The sequence below is a fragment of the Microtus ochrogaster genome, unplaced genomic scaffold (assembly GCF_000317375.1).
Source record: "Microtus ochrogaster isolate Prairie Vole_2 unplaced genomic scaffold, MicOch1.0 UNK12, whole genome shotgun sequence".
Taxonomy (NCBI): Eukaryota; Metazoa; Chordata; class Mammalia; order Rodentia; family Cricetidae; genus Microtus; species Microtus ochrogaster.
In genome coordinates, this window is record NW_004949110.1 from 844,219 (window position 1) to 849,591 (window position 5,373).

Sequence of the window (5,373 nt, forward strand, 5' to 3'; positions counted from 1 at the left end):
TCAATACAATCTTTCTTTGTTTGTTTTGTTTTGTTTTGTTTTTTGTTTTTTCGAGACAGGGTTTCTCTGTAGCATCAGAGCCTGTCCTGGAACTAGCTCTGGTAGACCAGGCTGGCCTTGAATTCACAGAGATCCACCTGCCTCTACCTCCCAAGTGCTGGGATTAAGGGCGTGTGCCACCACAGCCAGACAGTCGATGCCATTTTAAAGTAGTTTAGAAAGATATTGGTGGTGTTCCCCAAATCAACCTTCAAAACCACAGACAGAATTAAATTAAAAATAAAGATCACTTACGCAATGTTTGAGAACTCTACGATTTCATTAATTTTCATGTTATGGTGCTCTCGTTACCATTTCACTTCAGACTACCCTTAAATAGAACATTGAAATAGAAATGTTTAGATTTCCTAAACGGTGTGGCTCACACCTTTAATTCCAGCACTCATGAGGTAGAGGTAGGTGGATCTCTGTGAGTTTGCGCCCAGCCTGGTCTACAAGGGCTAGTTCCAGTATAGATTCCAAAGCTACAGAGAAACGCTGTCTCGAAAAAACAAAATAAAACAAAACACAAAAACACAAAACAAAAGAAAAGAAAAAGAAAAAAATTCTAGGCGGAATAGCCTTTTAGGATTTTTGCCGCTTTTCATTTAAATCTTTCTAATAATAATAATAATAATAATAATAATAATAATAATAATAATAATAATAATAAAATCATGTGTGTGTGTGGGCAAGGAACAACTTCTGAGAGTCATTGCTGTCCTGTCAACCACGAGAGCTCCAGGGGCAGAATTACAACCCTTAGAACAGGTTGAGTAAATGTTTCTTTACCCACTGAACCACGCCATTACTAATGTTGTCTTTCCACACCAGCTTCTTCTGTATGGTTGTTTCAGAACTGGATTGTTTGACAATAAGCAACGTCAGGTCTACACCTGGAAAACTGAAGAAAACTAAACCGCCCAACGTGGGGCTCGAACCCACGACCCTGGGATTAAGAGTCCCATGCTCTACCGACTGAGCTAGCCGGGCAGTTGGGAACAGCTCTTTTTTCTAGGCACCTTCAAAGGAATGACAGTATTTTAGTTTGCTTCGAGTAGTATCATACATTAAAATATCTTTTCTTGAGCTTTTTTTTTCCTTTTTCTTCTCTCTCTCTCTCTTTTTTTTTGTAAAATATCTCACGAAACAAATTATATTTTGTTTCAGCTGCCGTGAGCCCAAACTTTTGCTGTTTAATAAAAATGTCTAAACGGCCCTCTAGCGGTCAGAATCTCCTATTCTCTGAGGTAAGGCAGGGGAAGGAAGCTGGCTTTCCGCGGGCTTGGGTGTCAGTCAACCAGAAGTTTCCCGCGCAACCAGGAGCTGGGCGTGTGCTCGGCGCGGCCCCGAAGCAGCTCCGGACCAAAGCCCGGGCGAACCCGAGCACCTCGCAACTTGTAATTTAAAATACTTTTGAAAAAGAAGCTAACTGAACTTACAAGGCTCAGGAAACTTAGAAAGAAAGGACCAGAAGGTCCTTCGTTTCCCAGAGAGCTCCAACTATGCTTTCTGAGTCCTCACCAAGCTGGGATGGGCTTTGGGTCACCCATACTCCTACAAGTAACCCCAATAAACTCACCAAGCTGAACTCAATGGGTGCAATGAATCTGTGGACCGGTGCCCCGTCAAAACAGACGGTTTGTTCACGGATCCTAAGGTAAGCTACACAACACCTTTTAAATACATAAATATAAATATCAACTGCTTAAATCGTGGCAGGAACAGTAGGTTAACCGAGTATTCGTATTCCCATAGGCTAAATTTACCATTCTAATCTAGAAACAGAACATCAGTGAGATAATGTGTCGTCATTAGTGACGCCATGCAAGGTCAACAGTTTATTCTCGGTTATATATGGTACCTTACGTATTTACTGAGAAGAATGATGCTATTTAATCTCACCAGAAACAGCTTGGGGCCAGGCAGTGGTGGCAAATGTCCAAGCACTGTGTGTGTGTGGGGGGGGGGTGGCAGAGGCAGGTGGATATCGGTGAGTTCAAGGCCAGCCAGGTCTACAGCACGAGTTCCAGGACAGGCTGCAAAGCTACGCAGAGAAAGCAGAGAAACCCTGTCTCAGAAAAACCAGAAAGAAAGAAAGAAAGAAAGAAAGAAAGAAAGAAAGAAAGAAAGAAAGAAAGAAAGAAAGGAAGGAAGGAAGGAAGGAAGGAAGGAAGGAAGGAAGGAAGGAAGGAAGGAAGAGTTTATTTGGCCCCATCCTTCGTTAGCTGTTACTGCTCATCTACAGGAAATAAAAGGGAACGAATGGGATAGAAAAACAATATAATGAGGAAACAAATTTGTTGCTTTCTGGCTTGTTTTTGATTTTTGAAATGGGAATTCATTGTGAGCCAGAGATCTGCTTGCTACTCTACCTTCTGAGTGCTGGGACTGAAGGCGTGGGCCATCATATCTAGCCTCAGTTTGGTTCTGATGGCAGTGCTGGAAATCAATGACAGACCCTACTGCATGCTAGGCAATGCACTGCCACGGAGGAACATAAGAGCCCAGCCCAGAACTATGTCAGTTTCAGTGATGTCTGCTAGATCAAAAAAAAAAAAAAAGCCAGAGGATTATAATCTTCATATAACTATCGACCTGGACAGATTGGTTATGGAAAGGTTTGGGAATCAACTGGAGAAATTTGATAGTTTGAATATAAAAGATGAGATAAGAATTGCTGAAGTGGAAAGGTGTAGATGTTTGAACGAGAGCAGACTGCTAAATAAAATGTCATCTTGCATTTAAGTGAAAATACTAGCTAGGCATGGTGAACGCCTTTAGTCCCAGCACTCAGAAGGCAGAGGCAGGCCGGCTTCTGTGAGTTCGAGGCCAGCCTGGTCTACAAAGTGTATACCAGGATAGCCAGAAGCCACAGCTGTAACACAGAGAAACTCTGTCTCATCCCCCCTCCCCCAAAAAAAACCATTTATCATGTGGGCAGTAGGGAGAAAGCATTTGCAGGGAACTGGGTTAAGGGACATTCTTTTTTTTATTTTATTGATATTTATTGAACTCTACATTTTTCTCTGCTCCCCTCCCTGCCTCTCTCCTCCCTTCTTCAATCCTCCCCCAAGGTCCCCATGCTTCCAATTTACTCAAGAGAGCTTGTCTTTTTCTTTCTTTCTTCTTTTTTTTTCTTTTTCGAGACAGGGTTTCTCTGTGGCTTTGGAGCCTGTCCTGGAACTAGCTCTGTAGACCAGGGAGCTTGTCTTTTTCTACTTTCTACTTCCCATGTAGATTAGATCTATGTACGTCTCTCTTAGTGTCCTCATTGTTGTCTAAATTCTCTGGGATTGTGGTTTGTAGGCTGGCTTTCTTTGCTTTATGTTTAAAACCCACCTATGAGTGAGTACATGTGATAATTGTGTTTCTGTGTCTGGGTTACCTTACTCAAAATAATGTTTTCTAGCTCCATCCATTTTCCTACAAAATTTAAGCTGTCGTTATTTTTTTCTGCTGTGTAGTACTTCTTTGTGTAAATGTACCACATTTTTCTCATCCATTCTTCGATCAAGGGTCATTTAGGTTATTTCCAGGTTCTGGCTATGACAAACAAAGCTGCTATGAACATAGTTGAACACATGTCTTTGTGGCATGATTGAGCATAGTTTGGATATATACCCAAAAGTGGTATTACTGGGTCTTGAGGAAGGTTGTTTCCTAATTTCTTGGAAAATCGTCACACTGACGTCCAAAAGGGTTGTACCAGCTTTGGTGCAAGTCCTGGAACTAGCTCTTGTAGACTAGGCTGGCCTTGAACTCACAGAGATCCGCCTGCCTCTGCCTCCCGAGTGCTGGGATTAAAGGCGCCACCGCCCGGCCACCGCCTAGCATTCTTGAGATAAATTAGACCTTTGACCTAGAGACATCCTCCAGATAAGGCTTGGTAGAGAATAGGAACACCAACCCCTCCACCACGCACCCCCCCTCACTGTAGAGGGAGGGAGTCTGCCAGTTATTCCAAGCACAGGGACAGCTGCTAAGCTATGGTAGACTGCAACCTCTGACGAGCGGGGCCTCCCAATATCTTCCTTTTATTTTATAATGGAGAGGTGTTATAAGCCCTGAGGAACCTATCATCTACATCGGAAGAGACCAGGGCTTGGTAGTGAGCCATGACCTAACTCGTGGTTATTTTCACAGTGGTGGTGATCTGCCATTGGAGGAACGGAATGAGGCAGGGGGCAAAGCATAAAAATAAAACATAGCATAATTGGAGGAGTGACAAAAGGTAGGAGTCAGGAAGACACGGGGTTATTGAGTCTGCTAAGTTGCTCTAAGGGCTGGAATTTTGAGAGCAGGTCTTTGTGGAGTTTTTGAGGGTATTGACATTAGTTTCAAGCACATTTGACTCATTTACATAGAAACATTTCTCCCCCAATGCCAAGCAAGTCCCTCTCTGTCAGCAGTTATTAGAGCCAGTGCTCTTCGTTTTGGAGCACAGCCCCAGCAAGAGTTCATGTGTCCCTGGAGGGATTCAAAGCTGTCAGTAGCGGATGTCATTGCCTGATTGAGTTTGTCTATGAAGTCCTCAGAAGGATGATGTGTCTGGACGATGGCCTTTGTTGCAGGCCTGGCAGATTCAAGGGAGATGACAAGTCCACTTCCTACCAGCAAAGGAAGGAATATCTCTCACAGTCATCTAGTTTGTAGCAGCCATGGTGCCTCTTCTTCCTCGCGTAGATAAACCTCTGGAATAATCACAACAGGGGTACAGAGTCTTGGCAGCGGGTTGTCTATGCAGGGGGCTATCTTTCCCTTACACCGAAGGAAGAAAGGAGGTGGTGTACAGGTTAGACTGGTAATGGTTTGATTGACAGTAAATTGGTGGTCTAGAGGTGTAAGGTGGATAGAAAGACAGAGGGTTAAAGTAGGTATTTGGTCAAAGAGGGGAATATCATGAAGGTTCAGGTGGATGCCATCTCTCTTGGCTGACACTGTTAGTGGTTTGTGGGTACTGCTGAAAGTAGGGGGCAGGCACTAGAAGCGCAGAAGAGGCCATGAGAGGTGTTTGGATGTTTGGTGAATGGGAAAAAATCAACAGCATATTGAATATATAGACCCCAAGATGTTGTTGGTATGTTTGTTTGTTCTTTCAGTTTTACGAGACAGGATTTCTCTGTGTAGCTTTGGTGCCTGTCCTGGAACTAGCTCTGTAGGCCAGGTTGGCCTCAAACTCACAGAGATCCACCTGTCTCTGCCTCCCGAGTGCTGGGATTAAAGGTGTGCGCCACCATCACCCAGTGATGTTGATCTTATTTGTTCCTCCATTTGCTTTTCCTGTATGGTGAGTTAAAACAGGTTTAGTGGCGCTGGAGAGATGGCTCAGTC

General features: G+C 43.7%; 1 non-coding gene across 1 annotated transcript; it reads right to left on the reverse strand.

The window, feature by feature from the left end:
* Nucleotides 1-959: 959 nt before the first annotated feature.
* On the reverse strand, nt 960-1,032 carry Trnak-cuu. Its single transcript has one exon. It is a non-coding gene; the product is annotated as a tRNA-Lys (tRNA).
* Nucleotides 1,033-5,373: the final 4,341 nt, after the last annotated feature.